Below are 16,550 nucleotides of genomic sequence, written 5' to 3' on the forward strand. Positions count from 1 at the left end.
TGGTAGTCAAAGGGTTTAAGGCTTTGACCGTGAATTGAATTGACATCTTGATCCAATATCATTGACGCAAAGTGAAAACATTGACACATATCATCTTTAAGATACTCCTTTGTTTTAAAATTCCCATGGCACGTCTGTGTCACCATTTCCTTGACAGTGAAATGAAAACAGTCAAATCATATTTTAGTTGCTTTTTGTGAGTTGATATAAATGTTATCGACTGTGTTAAATAGTCATATGATATCGTCTCCTATCGATCGCAGGTCCCTGAATTGAACTGAATCAAAATCCTATCATGACAGACTTTGGGATGTCAGCAAATATCGTATCGTTGTCCAAAGAATCGGTATAATATCGTATCATGATGAAACTTTTGATTTACACCCCTACTAGTTTGTCTCCTAGTGCCCTCAAAATTGCTTTAAGAAAAACCATTACAGTTGTGGCCATCATCAAATGCACAGCAAGTGCATTTCTATTTTCAATTGTCTAACGGTGCTTTCACAAACCGTTTTAGTCCATTTTAATGAAACTCTGGTGCGGTTCCTTCGGACAGCTGTGAACGCTGTAATCGCACTCTGGTGCGGACCAAAACAACCAGTCTGAGACCGCTTGCGAGAGGCGGTCGCGGCCCGTTTCCAACCAACCCAAACGCAGGTTGCCTGTGCGGGCATTTGTTGAGATGGACAAGAAAATAAGTTTCCCTTTACAGTTGTTAATCGAGGCCTCTCCTTTCACCTCGCCTTGTTACAGGTTAACATGAGTGGAGAGGACTGACGTGATGTTTGCTTGACATCTGGATTGAAGAGAACATACAGAATATGCTAAAATAAAGTCCACAAAAATAGTGACGTTTAGCCTATAAAGTCATTAAGCAGTAAACTGAAGGAGAGGGGATTCGTTCGCACAGTCGATCAGTGCCGAGTCAAAGTGGAAAAAAAAACGTTGACAGCAATATTTCAATAAGTCTGTGATTCCCTGCGTAGAAGTGGCAGCTCTCCAGACGAAAAAGATACATTTGCTCCAATAAGCAGCAAATATTTTTTTGTTTTTTGGTCTGCTTTAATTTGTGCACTGTGAAACTGAACCAGAATAAATAGAAAACAAACCAAAAGTTTCAATTTCACTCTGATTCGGACTAGCCAAACAGATGGCTCATGAAAGTGCCCTTAGAAACAGAAAGACAACTGTACGATCTCAACTATAATTAGCTTTTAGTGACATGTTTTTGTAATGTATGTAGGCTAATGTATGCAAGAATAGCCGGGACAGTGGCAAACCATCGTCCCTGACAGACAAAGAATGAGATTAAAGCGGAAAAACTGTATTCAAACCTTCCTTCTAAAAACAGCTTATTTCTAGAACGGCACTAAGAACTGAACAGAGGCACAATGAAAGCCGGAGCAGAGAGGGAGAGGGGCTCAGCAAACATAGGCAGAGGCTTAGATGTGTCACGCCGACGACAGGCACCGAGCCTCTCACACTGAGATGACTGCAGGGATCGATCAAAGGCTGCCTTCCCCTTTCTGCCCCGCGTTTAGATCATTAAAAGCTAATTGAGTAACGAAAGACACACGCACACGCATACATGCATGCATGCATGCACGTAGAGCGGCTGTGCTCGCACGGATGCAAAATCTCAAGGATGACAATAGAAAAAGCACAGGCGGTGTGAGATAATGAGACCCGATGTCCATTTGAGTTAGAGAGCAAATCGATCACCCGGGACTGCACCATGACAGTGTGAGAGAGGAGGCTGAGGGGGTAAACTAGTGTCACGATGATCACAGGGTTGAATCTTACGCTCGTCAGGTCATCGGTTTAAGTGAGACTCGACTGACCTCTGAGATCTGGATGAAAGGGAAGAGACAGCAGCAGCATGGGAAAGGAGCACACAAGATTAACCCAGATGTGCATGATCTCTCTGCTCTGATCTCGCTTTGGTGTGTCAAAGTGTCAGACAGCACATCAAGTGGACCACCAGATGAGTGTGTGTGTTTGTGTGTGTGTGTGTGTGTGTGTGTGTATGTGAAGTTGGCTCACCCAGGACTAGAACTTGCACAGCGCTCCTTCCACATCTGCAAGCCTGGAGGTGCTCTGATCACTGCTGGCCGTCTGCTCTGACTATCTGTGCAGGATAATGTTGCTCCTCCAGTCTCTCCAGACACTGAGCTTCCTCCTCCTCCTCCTCCTCCTCTTCCTGTTCCTCCTCCAGCAGCAGTGGCAGCAGCAACAGCAGCTGGACTGGACCGCATTCACTCACCTTCCCTCCTCTCTGTTTCTTCTCCTCCCGGCACTGCTGTTGAATTATCTACCACCTCCTCCCAAATGAAGTCTCTGGCTCTCCGCTCTCCTCTCCTTTGTGCTAGGACGGCAGCAGGAGCTCCTCTCACAACGGGCTTCCAGCTTTGTGTCTCTGAGAAGCGGTGAGGGCTGCCACCGACAGCGGCAGGCAGCTCGGACTGACGGTGCTCTCGTTATTGGATTGCATGTGTATGAGTGTCCTGGCATTTGTGTGTGTGTGTGGGATGTGGAGCGTAGTGTGTGTGTGTGTGTTGGTTTGAAAGAGGAGCCGGCTGCTGTGCTGTTCATTGGGGCTCATCTGCGCTGTTGCCTCCCTCTCTCTCCCTCTCTCCCTCTCTCCCTCTATCTCTCTCTCGTACTCGGGCTGTTTGGTGCTGCATTCACGTCCTGTGGGGGAAAAAAGGAAGATGAGTTCTCTACTTAAAAATTCAGCTCACTTTAGCTTTCAGGTGGTGGCCATACTCACAATACTCTGCAGGGACACACTGGATGGGACAGTTAAATGCATTTAAATAAATTATAAAATAAATATCTGAATAAATGCAGAGAAATGTATAAATGTACCAACAGATTTGGTAATAATTCAATATTATTTAAACAGAATTATTATTATGAAACAATTTTATTCCTCACTATTTATTTAGTTGTATTTCTTAAAAGCAGATTTAATCTCAAAATTTGTTTTTTTTTTATATTTTCTCAAAACATTTTGATTTCATATAAAAAAACTTTAATTGGACCTCTGTATTTAACCTATCCTCAGCATCTCAGAGCCATGGGCTGCTGTAAAGCGCCCAGAGAGCAACTTGGGGTTCAGTGGTTTTGTCTAGATCGTATCCCTCAGTTAGCGAAACTCTCGCAAGACGGTTGAGGTTAGGCGTTGACCTCGAATGGTTAAGGTTAGGATGAGTCGTCGAGCAGCGAGTCTCGTGACAGTTTTTGCAAGTTTGTTTTTGCAAATCTAGGGTAACAGTCTAGACACGACCCAGGAAGCACCGGGCTTTGGAGACAATTTTCATAGGGTCTTGTCTAGAAGGTAACATGCAAATTGCGAAACTCTCACAAGATGGTTAAGGTTAGGCATTGACCTTGAATGGTTATGGTTAGGATAGGTTGTCGGGCGTGTCTTGCAAGAGTTTTTGCACATTTTTGCTAATTTTTGCAATTTGCGGGTTACCTTCTTGACAAGACATTGGACCCAAAAATAAGTTTTCCCATAGAAAAGGGAACGAGATGTCTGTACATCAGCGGATTATAACATTTTTTAATAATCATGATTATTATTTGATTTGATGATTTTTTTTTAAATCATTAGTTCCTAAAAGGTACTTTCCTCGGCATAATGAACTGCCGTTCATGTGAGCGAGCGGAGACCGAGTGATCGGGAGGCGGGGTTAAAGGAAATGTCAAAAACCCAACGCTGACATATTAACACTTTATAAAGTTGATGTGATGAATGGTAGCAAACTGTTTCGTATCTATACATATAACAGATACAGAGAAACATTAGCATTCATGTCAAGTTGTGTTTCAGTGGAACACTCTCTATTTAGCTCTGCTTTGGTCTCTATGAACTCCTGGGGGAAATATCTGGTTATTTCACTGTTGAAGGCCCTATTTTCTTCACCAGCTAGTCGCTAACATTGTCTGTCTGCTGTGTGGTGCCGAGCAGTTGGTATTTAGTATGGTATTTTTCCCCCAACTGAAAACAGAGAGTGAACCAAAATAGTAAAGTTGTGGGCCGTAAAAACAAAAACAATGAGCTGAAAGACGTTAAACGTTCCACAGAGCTGAAGGGAAGTGTTGAACCCACTTTCTCCTCAACCTGCCCGGACCAATTCAATGACTTTAGACAACCATCAGAGAAAAGAAGTCTCGATACATCAACTCAGTGATATCAACATTATATTACATTCATTTGAGCTTTTTTGAATCTATGTCCTACCCACACACTTTGGGGTTCAGTGTCTTGCTCCAGGACACAAAAGAGGAGCCGCAGATCGAACCACCAACTCCACAGCCAACCACCAACTCCAGTCTACCAGCTGAGCAACAGCTGCTCCTACTGCAGTGAAAGTGGAGAGAGGGTGGTGGTGAGCTGTGCCAGTTGGTTGAAACCGTTATAGGCTGTTGAGGGGTGGATTGTATTTCATTTTATGGTGGAGTGTAGAAAGAAGCTCTTGCCCTGCTACAGTATATGGGACTGAAGCCAAAACAATTTGTCTATTAAAAGGCAACATGTTTAGTCTAGGGCTGCTCTCAAGCAAAGAACATTTTCTTCTCGACTAACACTCATACGACTTTGTCGACAAATGGATTAGTTGATTTAATCGACAGATCTGTAAAACTGAGTTTCTCCACAAAGAATCATACAAAAGCACAACTTTAAATCTTGTGTTTACCAGAGATGTGCTCATAAGTTTCTAGAAAATAAGTCATTCAGCATGAAAAAAGCATAAAAAATGACAAATCGACTAAAGAAATCTTAGTCGACTAAGACCAAAGCGACAATTAGTCGACTAATTGATTGCGGGTACTGTAAGTGTCCACATGGATCGCCTCGCTTCCCAGCATTGGACGCTTGATGGGCTGCCACTCGGCACCTGATTGGATAACCGTTTTCCCTCCATGGGCTGCTGCTCCCAGCTTTCGAACCGGAACCAACATGGAGGCTCGTTTGGAAACTTTTTTTCTCACAAATTACGAAAATAGTTCACCGAAATGTGTTTCCGAAAACATTGTAGGCGAGAAATAAGCCATGCAGTGTCTGAATATGTTTTCATTTTAGATCGACAACGGTTAGTCAAGTCGCGCAGCACGCTCCTGACTTGCATAAAGTAGCCTAGACATCAAACTTTATGCAAATGAGGAGCAGTGAACGTGACGATCCGTCTCTTGAAATGCAACGCTGCCAGAATGCATTGCACGGCTGCGTTAATAAAAATGAATGAGAAGTGTGGAAAGGACGAATCCTGTGGACAGTCGAACTTTTCCAAGAAGTTGTTTTGTAACCTCCAGGTCATATGCGCTTCTTTCTAAGGATATTTATTGTTGGAACCACTACATCATTAATGTAGAATTATTTTTACAAGACACTGTTAGCCAAAAATATTTTCTTATACAAGAAGAAAACATTCAGTATATTGATGTTATTATCGACCACACAAAATACACTCCAGCCTACAAGAACAGTCAATAAGATCACATTACCATATCAAGTAGGTGTGAAGTAAAAAGATGTAGAGATTTATTTACAGTTTCAAGCAGACTGGGCACTTTCCCCCCCACACCATTCATTCTTAACTAAAGTGCTCGGAGTGTCTTTAATGAAAAGACTCAGATGGCGACAAGGACGGGAAGACTCGCACTCCTCCTCCCGGCATCCTCACACATCTTTTACATTTCACTGCAGCTTTTTAAGAGAGCATAAATCGGAGCCCGAGGCAGTGCAGGAGTGTCATATCCAGGTGAAAATGGAGGCTGTGCCATGTTTCATCCTATCTGCTGTCCTCAAAAAGCCACAATGGAGCGTTCCTGTGCTGCAGGCTCGCATGTGTGGTCTCTGAACGCTACGGTGTCACTCTCCAAATGAAAAATTAAAAACAGAGAAAATACAGGGGGGAATTTTTACTACAGGATCTGAGTATTGCCAGTGGTTATTGCATTTTCAAAGCCAAACTGTTGTGCTGCAACAGCCCGTAGTACAACGACCTTCATGAATGTCATTTCCCCCTCAACCATTTCCAGGTACAAGCTTTGCTGTGAGGTGGAGGATACAATACTTGGCTGAGTAGCTCTGAGGCAGCTTTATAATAATACAGCACAGTAATAATCACCATGCCTCCCGCCGTGCTTCAGACCTGAGGGAGGCAGTGAAACCAAGTCCGCTCTGGGTTCCTGGGGTTTTTCTGGCTTAATATTTTCAAGGATTTCTGCAGAAGAATTGAGGGGGTGGGTGTTGATAAATACGTTATACATAAAACATGAAGGCAATGTACCTGCCTGCTGTGCAGGTTGAAAAGGCTGTACATCAACTCTAGGGCTCCATAGTCATTTGTCAAATTGAAAGTACTGCTTACCCTCGCTTTCTCTGTGTGGGTGTGAGGGGCTGAGTTACAAAAAAAGAAAAGAAAAAGTCAGTCATGGTCCTGAGATCCAAACACTGTGGTACTCAGGCAGAGATATAAAGCAATTTAGTACATTTATGTAAGTACGGTCATTAAGTACAGCTTTGTAGTGATGGTACATACTTTGTGTTTAGTCCACAGCATTTCAGAGGGAAATATTGTGAAGAAACAAAAACACCCTGCACACTGTTGATCACTTGTACTAATTTTATCAATAAAGTTTCAGTCCTCAGACCTTCATCTGGTAAAATTCACATGTCAAGCAGCACCACATACAGTATTATTATGCTCCTTGACATTATGAATTCTACCTGATGAAGGTCACTTGACAAACATCAGTTCAGTAACACGTCATCCAGAGTAGGCTATCATGACCACCACGCCCCAATCCGTGTCCCTCATAGACGCTAACAGAGTAAAGAGAAGAAGTCGAGACATGTCTCCAAACTTCTACTTTAAACAAACCGGTGATAGTAATAACACTAAACCAAAGAGTAGAGGGTCTTTATGGCTCCAAGCTATAGACCAGACCAGCATGGCGTCATCACAGAGGCTGCGCTCTCTTTTGGGGGAAAGAAACTTGCTGTCACAGGAGAGGAAATGGTGAAAAGCTGTTGTGTAGCGGGTCAACCGAGGCTTTCACACTGAGATCTGAGGCACATACGATACGTGAATATTCACTGTCAGTGTGGTGAATCACTAAATGATGCTAGTGACAGTGACTAGCATGGCTATCTAACGTTAGCTTGAGTGTGAGGCTGCTGCAGTAATACAGTCATAAATTAACGTTGTAGCAGCATCAGACTGTCGTCTCCAACTAAATCTCAGCCTATAGATCAAACAGTTGGCTATTAACAGGTTGGTTATTTACAGACGACACTTAGCCTAACGGGATTCAATCAAATCTGCAGAGAAGTCTGGATAAGCAATATCCGGCCACTGTGTTGGACGGGGGAAGACTGAAGGGACATGACGGCGATCAACCTCTTTTATTTATTTAATTTTGGGTTAAAATAAGTATGTTTGTTACGTAAAATAACTGCATTTGTTACATAACATATGTGCCGTTAGTGAAGTACGTAACTTACGTTACAAAAGTAAGGTAAAATAAGTCAACGTTGACATTTGGTTTCACATTGGACATGAACAGCGGCATGTGTTTGTTGACCCATCCATCCACCCCGACCGCCTCCATACGCGGACTCTGTCGCTCTTTATACTAGGTCACTTGACTTCCTGTCAACAGGCTGGTCTCAACTTTTTTTAGCGCTCCAATGAAGCGGTGAAGCATCAACCATCGTATGTTCTTGTTTCACCCTGTTTCACCCTTCTCAAAAAATGCCGTAAGAGCAACACTTCAACAGCAACACTTCAACAGCGACTCGGTGACAATGTAGCTGGCCGTTTTGTTGCTTTTGTCTCTCGTAGTGTGAACAGTGGAGGAGAACAGACTGCAGTAATTACTAATTGGGACCTGGATGGCAATATTGTAAAAAAAACAAAACAAAAAAACACTTTTTTAGAGTAAGTAGTATCACTTTTGATACTTTATATTTGCTGTGAATATTTCTAAAATTAATGTATGTAATTGGCGTCTTGATAAATACGTTTATAAAGGATTTGAGTTTGTAGTAGGTATAACATTTCTTCTACCTACACAAACTCTCAACTCCTCCACTAACTGATCAAAAACGCAACTGAGTGGACAATAGAGAGTAGCTCAAATTTCTACTACTGTATGTTATATAGGATACCAATATATTTGATTTTACTAGATCATCTGATTTGGTGTTAATGTCTGCTCTGTAGACATATGAATGGATGGTAATATTAACTGAACAGGCAGAAATACTGTCCCAATAAAAAATGCTTTGTAGTGTTAGTGAAATATCTTCCCCTTCACATCATTAATCTTGCAGCGTTTGCAACTGGTGCAGCAGCACTTCAAGCAGCGACTACAGTAAATCACAATAACAACGGCAGCTACCAAAGTGAGTCACATTAAGTTGAATACCAATCAGCAGTACAGTGTGTGTCAGCTTTAATAAATAACTGGCAATGGCCTTTAAAAGTGAGTCTTAATAGAATGAAAACTACAGTGGTCACCGGTAGAGCCTCATCAACACTGAATGAAAGACATTTTAACAACATCACAGCCTCAAAAATGACCATCAACACTTTAACACTATCAACACGGTCTAAACAGGAAAACATTATGAGCTTCACAAAACAGTTATCTACTACAGCATTGTAGCTCTAAGCTTAACCCCTATCCTTTGACTGAAGGTCATTAGAAAAGACTTACCAAACCCCTCACCCCTCTGCCAGTGTTAAATCACTAAGACTCACCCACTCATACAGACAAACAACAAGCTAATGGCCTTGAGCAAATTAAAGCAGTTTTGACCATTAATGCACGCCCACTCACTCAAAACAAAACATAGGGAGGAAAGATTTTAAGTGAATGGAGGACAAAGAGAAGCACAGCAGTGGGATGTGGCACACGCCTACTTTACATTTCCTGAAAAGTAATTCTGACAGAATTCGGAGAGCGAGTGGGTGAGTTTGAGAGTATTTGGGGGGCGGAAAAACAACAGCATATGAATATATGAATGTCATTATGTTAATAGAATTGTTTGTTTTTTTGTAAATGGTAGAAAACATCAAGACGTGAGTGTTTAGTTTGGTGGCCTGTGACCTTTCAAAGTGAAGCTATGTCTACCCACAGTAACAGTGTTTTATATATGAGGTGCAAGCAGCTCTAAGCAAAATGTGCTGTTCCCTTATCAAATTGTTTACAAGCCTGAAGATGTCTTGTTTATCTCACAATAAAAAGGTCTACAGCCATACCAGCAGCTTTGTGAGGCTGTAAAATGACAATACTAACGTGCTGATGTTTAGTAGGTAGGGGATGTAAGAAAATATCGATACACATGAGTATCGCGATATTATGTTTTGCGATACTGTATCGATTCTCCAAAACGCTGTATCGATTTTGAGTGAAGATACTGACTTACTTCATATGAAACTAAAAAGGAATCCACTGGTATTAACCATGTCATACTTGCATTATGACTTGCACTATGCAGGCTAAATAATGCTCCAAATTTACGCTATATTTTGGGTAGAAAAACTGGCATGACCATTTTCAGAGGGGTCCGTTGACCTTTGACCTCAATATATGTATATATATATATACTGTATATGTTAATATATCTGGGCGGCTGTAGCTCAGTGGGTAGAGCGAGTCGTCCTTTAATCCTTTTTAAGTGTCCTTGAGCGAGACACTGAACCCCAAACTGCTTCCCGGACGCTTCACAGCAGCCCACTGCTCCTAAGGATGGGTTAAATTTAGAGGTCAAATTTCATGTATGTACCAGAATGTATGACGAATATAATTTAAAAAAAAGAATAATATATGTAAATGAAAATGGGTTCTATGGGTACCCACGAGTCTCCCCTTTACAGACATGCCCACTTTATGCTAATCCCCTCGCAGTATAAATGTGTTATTTTCACCAATTCTAAAATGGTGTATTTGAATTTCTGCATGAGGTCCCTAAACAGTCTTGGAATTGTATAAATTATTACTGTAAAGCTGCGAGAAAATCCGCTAAGGGTGGGTGGGGAGAGAGGAAGGGGTGATGGGTCAAAGAAGCACAGGACTTTCACCCAGGGGACCGGCGTTCGTGTCCCGTGTGAAACCAAAGGTCGGCTTATTTTTATTGACGACGTTGTCACGTGACGTTATGACGACACTGTGTGTTACAACGTTTATTTGCACTTGTCAAAACCAAATGTTAAAACTATAAAAAATTAAGATACAGGAATAAAATTAGATTAGAAATGGGTGTGCATGAGGCATCACATTTTTGTGCATCCATGTGTGTCATACCTGCTTTGCATGCACACCAGTGTGTGTTCAGGAGTGTGTCCTGCAGCCTTACACTGAGTGCCGTGCTGAGCCCATCTGGCCTTTGGCTGCCGTTGGACCGGCCAGACCGCTGCAGCTGTGAACCGCCGACGAAAAGAGCAATCGCACTACTTCCACAAGCTCTGTGTGTGTGTGTGTGTGTGTGTGTGTGTGTCTGTGTGTGTGTGTGTGTGTGTCTGTGTGTGCGTGTGTTTGCGTGTGTGTGTGTGTGTGTGTGTGTGTGTGTGTGTGTGTGTGTGTGTGTGTGTGCGTGTGTGTGTGCGCGTGTGTGTGTGTGTGAGTAGGCATGCGAGCACAGTGTTAGATCTTCACTGCAGCCGTGAAAAAGGCTGCGTGAGTAATCTTTGCTGCTCAGCTCGTCTCCCTGCCTCGGACTCCCTGCGGGTGAGGCGAGCTCAGAGGTGGCACATGTACTTCACTAACGGCGCCGACATATTCAGGCAGCAAGTACATTCTTCACACCACGAGCACGGATGTACACAAAGTAGGCACAAAAAGCACCTGTCTCTGCTGGTGTGGTGAGCTGCTGGTTTCTCCTCTGTGCTATCTGCGGTGCGATTAGGAGGACATGCTTCACGAGGACAGACATTAAGTGACAATGCTGCATGTGAAACGCATTACGCAGTAGGCTTGCTGCGGTAATCGGTGTTACCGGTGTTACGCGGGGTTTGGGCATACACCAATTAGTCGTTTCGCTTTTTTTTTTATAGAAAAACACACACAAGACAAGAGTGTTGACAGACAAGATGATGGCGGAGGATTTTGAGTCAAAGCGAAAAGCAAAAGCACCTGTTTGATGATATTTCGGATTTATACTCAATGCTATAAAGCAGGGGTGTAAAACATACGCCCCGGGGGCCAGAACCGGCCCGCCAAAAGGTCAAATCTGGCCCGTTGGATGACTTTGCAAAGTGTAAGAATTGCAGAGAAGTCAATAATTCCTTACTATTCCTATTTGGGGGTTACGATGGCCTAATAAGAGTAGTAGGATATGCTCGATACGCTATTATAGATCCTACATGCTTACGTACAGGCTACGCTACGTGACAACACTGTCAAGTTCATGCAGGAGCAGCCGGTGGAAAATGTCAAAAAGGAGAAAAGTGGAATCAGAGTGTTGGATTTTCTAAGAAAAATGGACCAGTTCTTATTTCTTCACAGAGATAAATGGGAAGCCGGTTTGCTTGGTGTGTTCACAGCACCTTTCAGTGCTCAAGGAACTACTGTAAGACTCATCATGATGGAAAGTTCAAGAACTTGCCAGGAAAACTAAGAACAGAGAAGATAAATGAATCGTTGGAAGGATTGAGGAAACTGTTTTTCATCTTAGCAGAGAGATCAGCGAGACATCTCCAGTTGTTCATGATCTCTTAAATGGATTTGTCATTAATTGTGAACAATTTCAGAATGCACTTGTACTTCTTTACACTGAATTATCTATAGATTACTATGCAATGGTTTTACTGTACTGGTCCGGCCCACTTATGATCTAATTGGACTATACATGGGCCAATATGTGGAACTAAAATGAGTTTGACACCCAATGAAAAAAGAAAGAAAGAAATAAAGAAAGAAATACACTTTCACCCCTGTAACTCTCATTGTAGTGACCTTACTTTTAAGCCAACAATATCAGAGACCATTTTTTTATTTATATTATAATAAATACAGTTATTTATGAAAATAAAAATCTTTATTTTTGTGTTAAACCCATTGTGATGTATGACGTGTGTTGCGGTTTGCGGTGGTAGAGTTAAGGTCCTAGGGGGTTTGAACCCTAGCTCCAAATCCAAAATTTCGCCTAGAGCACTAAAAGGGCCAGGGCCGGTCCTGGTTATTGAGGCAATTGGCGTGTGGAGGACGGAGTGTTCACAGCTGGTGTGCGCAGCGCAAAAGCTCAACCGTAGAGGCCAGACACACAGCCATCCAGCGTTAAAGATCAAAGTAAGCGCTCTGCATATGTTGAGTGCCTTTTCTCGTAAAATGTCCGGTGTAATCGCAACACCGGTGTTGTCACAAGTTAATAACCGGTGGGAAAATTTCCTCGCCGTGACATCTCTACTATGCAGGAATCATCAGAATACAAGCCAAAACCAAATGAGACGTGAAAGAAATTTTAAGCTAGAAACATGATGCAATTAATTATTGTGGCTATAAACAAATGATTCATTAAGGTCTCTGCTAAATTTAACTTTACAGCCTGTGACTCAATGTCCTGCTCACTGTAATGTCTCCTCCGTTACATGGCTCTGTGTAAATGATATGTGTGAACAGGCTTATTTAAATACTTTTCTTCTTAATATGATGTGATGACTTGAAGTAAGGATTTCCATGCTGTGGCCAGGCAGAGGCAGGATGAGTAATATGCTGGTGCTTCAGTGTTAGCGTGACATTATTATTATTATGAGCGTAGGCTGGACAGTCCCACACCCGCCGGCTTGGACAAAGGTTGGTGACTCACCGGAGCTCCGCCGAAGCAGGAAGAAAAACAAAGTGATATAGAGAAGGCAGGGGACTGGATTAGTGGTGACTCTAAGAGGAAAGGAGCCCAAAGACCCAAAGGGAGAGGAGAAATGTGTGAGCAGAGAGTAGAGGGAGGAGGAGGCAAAGAGGGGACGTCTGCCTCCCGCCTGAAGACTGATCTGTGGGGAGCGAGGGAAGGATGAAGTGAATAAAAGACCAAAAGGGGAGGCTAGCAGCACCCGCTGGGACTCAGAGGGAAGCAGCAAGGAGGAAGAGAGGAGACGGCTTGGAGGAACTCTGGAGACTAAAAACAAACACACACCAAAATTTCTTTTGGATGTGGGCAGGAGACCAGATTTGCTCGAGTAAATAAAGAGACTGTGTTGTGTGCAATTACACACTTTCTTTTCTTAGAGCGGTGTTTACATCAACAGGAACCAGAGACTGCAGTGGCCATGGGCCTCGAGCAGCTTCTGACTTCTCACGTTATGTCAGACCGCTTTTGCAAATCAGCGCAGCCAGAAACTAGAAAGGTACGCAGCTTTAACTTTCCACTGGGAATAACAGTGATGATTAAAAAGGCTTCTTCTTGCTTTCTGTGCTGTGGAGTCTGAACATCATCTTAAAAGGCACCCCCTGGTGTTTTGACCCCTAGTGGTGCTTTACATGTAAAGCAGAGTTTTGATGAGTGGATCTCTGAGGGAAGTAGTAAATATTTGGTACTAGTTGGTGGTGGTAATTTACAAGAAGGAGAAGAAAGATCAGAGGCCAAGGTAAAAAACTGCAATCATTTGTAATGTCCATACTGGCCCTGAAGCGACCCTTCCTCACATGTAAGAGAGGGAGGAGGGATGCTTCCTGGTAGGTTGCCAGGACAATATACTAACATGCTCTTTAATACACTAAAACAGTATGTGAGATATTTCAGTATGTCCGAAACCTTACTATAGGCAAATTGCATACTATGTCTAGTGAAATATTGCAGTATACTAACGCTGGACACTACGTCGGCATAAATATCCCACAATGCAATGCGGTAGTGACGACAACGTTCATAACAAACGTTGACGGACAACTCTCTAACGTCAATAACGCTTCAATTTAAGTGTAAGTATAAGATTTCACTTTACTAGGTGTAATATATATATTTAAATTAGTTCAGACTTTGGTTTGGTCACATGAGGTTGGCATGGGTTACCATGGTTACGCGTCTCCAATTGGCAGGGAGGCTCTCAGGAAGTGAAGACATAAATTACTGCTCAGTGCATACATGCTACGATAGTACACATATTGGGTATGTAGTGCATGGCACAGTGGAAACCTCTTATAGTGATCACGGTTACAACTTATATGGATCATAAAGCTTGGGAATAATTTGCTTATGTAATCAAGTAATCCACTTACAGTGTTCATTTTGGGTTTTTTCATACATGACAATGTATGGAAAAATATTTTAAAACTATGTTAGACTAACGGTTGAATTTTTATTTTTATTTTTACTTTACTCCTTTGATACTTTGCTTCTCGGACCATCTGCTTTCCGGCTGGACACCTGAGGCTGATGCTGCGTGCACATTGAAATCATGACGGGAAAAGGAATTTCTCTGAATAAAAAATGAATGTTCCTAGGGAAAGCACCTGTGGTTTATTCACCCTCATCAAGTGGATTGATAATGCCTGATCACGCAATGCCCCCAGAGTGAAACTTTGCCGATCCTCAACCGGCTCTGCAGCACACATGCAGACCGGCGCCCGTCTCCCTCCACCTAACGGTGAGCAACCGAGGAGCCCCGGCAAAGGGGCTCGTGCTGCAGAGCCGGCCTAAAAAAAGGCAAAGCCTCATCCTCGGTGAGGGAAAAGGCAGAAGAATCTTCAACGAGCCAGTAAATAGCAAAGCGGTCCGTTTCATAACTTCATGTAATAAATATACAAATGTTAATTAGAAGGTAATCTGCATGAGAAATGATGCACAACAACAAAAATTTGGTTATAATAATCATCCGCTAATAGTGATCAATTTGACCCGAACAAGAACAAGATATGCACAATGGGTTTTAGACGGAAAAATATATAAAACAAATTCAAATTAATTTACATTTACATTGTTTATAATAAAACTAGGATAAAAAAAAAAGTAGAAGAATGTCTTCAACTAGTTGTACTTGTCTTAAATATTACTGAGTCAATTTAGGATTATATAAAAACTGCACCTCTGAAGAACAGTTACTTCCATGTGGTCACTGTGAATGGACCAATTTGGCTTCCAGGCGATTATGATTTTCTGCAATTTAGTGAAGACCATCTTTTCTTTATTAAAAAAGTTCTTATGATGTAAAAGACGATCAATGCAAACTTGAATGGAACATCTTCATAACTGATATAACAGTACAATATAAGCGTAGGGCTACTCTAACTGTTTTCCAAAACCAGTTCAATACAATACTTTTTTCAAATACCTGATTTTAGACTGTACTTCCAAAACTAAAACACCATAAATAATCAACTGTAGTTGGTTTCTTTTCACCTTAAAGAAAAGCACAGTAGGAAAACCCTGTTATACAGCCCTTATTTCCTTACATGAAACTTCAGTCCCAACCTTAAAGCCGTGCAAATTAACTTCTCTCTTCTCTTTTCTGTTGCTCCATTTTATTGAAGTTGGGCAACCACGAACAGCCAAAATTCAATTAGTAATAAGTCTATTTTAATAATAGATTTAGTAACACACTGAGAGAGCAGATATATCTGTCTAACCCACTTTCACATTTTCTGTCCATCACATCGCTCGCTACAGTCCAGCCTGCAGGGATGGGAAATAAAAAATGTTCAACCCCTAAAGGATGAAACTGCCCACACTCTTCTTCACTACAACACACACACACACACACAAAATAGTGGAATAAATCTGACTGCAAGCTGCGTGTTTCTGGGTCAATGTCAGCCGTGTTACAGTGAGAGGTCGGCGCTGCACTTGAGAGACGGTCTCCGGCCTCTAGTGTTGAGGGTCAACGCCTCCCAAAAGGGAAGTGGAATATCTCTCCAAGTCTGCACACATCACTGCGTCACATGAATAACCCCAGCAGCTTCCTGCCAATGTCAGGGACACACGGGGCATATAAACACCCACAGCGACAGCAGGGAGAGAGGAACCAAGAGTGACACGAGGACACATTTGTGACAGATCTCTGATTAAACACAGACGTACAAATATAGTATTTAATTTCTTCCTGCATAAGTGCACAAGTCTGTGTAGCTGACAGCGGGACGGCGAGCTGAGCTTGACAGATCCAGAGCCACGCAGGCAGCTTCAATGAAATGTTAAATAATTGATTGTTGCCTCGTGGCGATAAGAAAGTAGCAGGTGTGAATGCTGTTTCTAGTATATGAGGAAGCGTATGAATTCATTAAGTCGAGGCTTCGGGACTTAACCAAACCCTGTAGATGAGTAAATTCCCCTGCTGGGTTAGCTAATTAAATCACAGCAATTATTTATCACACAGTCGTAGTTAAGTTAAATGAATGTTTAATTTTAAACAAAATGTAGGGATGGTGTATGTATGTAAGAGAGGGTGAGGGAGAGATATACTGGAGTGTTAGTTTAAAGACGCTGAGCTGGAAATTAGTCATCACACTGAAGAGGAAAAAATCAGCCTGTTCGCATGAAAAGGCTTATGAATGCTGCGATAACGTGCAAAGCACTTAACATGCAATAAGAACGCCTTTCT

The 16,550-nt window shown here is 42.2% G+C and overlaps 1 protein-coding gene across 3 annotated transcripts in view; it reads right to left on the bottom strand.

Moving 5' to 3' along the window:
• lingo3a (leucine rich repeat and Ig domain containing 3a) overlaps nt 1-16,550 on the bottom strand; it is a 78,195-nt gene that overhangs the window by 40,047 nt on the left and 21,598 nt on the right. For all 3 annotated transcript variants that reach the window (XM_037770478.1, XM_037770480.1, XM_037770479.1), the window contains exon 2: nt 2,044-2,691. The gene's annotated coding sequence lies outside the window, so the exon portion shown is untranslated. The remainder of the gene's footprint in view (nt 1-2,043; nt 2,692-16,550) is intronic.

The sequence above is a fragment of the Sebastes umbrosus genome, chromosome 5, assembly GCF_015220745.1.
Source record: "Sebastes umbrosus isolate fSebUmb1 chromosome 5, fSebUmb1.pri, whole genome shotgun sequence".
Classification (NCBI taxonomy): Eukaryota; Metazoa; Chordata; class Actinopteri; order Perciformes; family Sebastidae; genus Sebastes; species Sebastes umbrosus.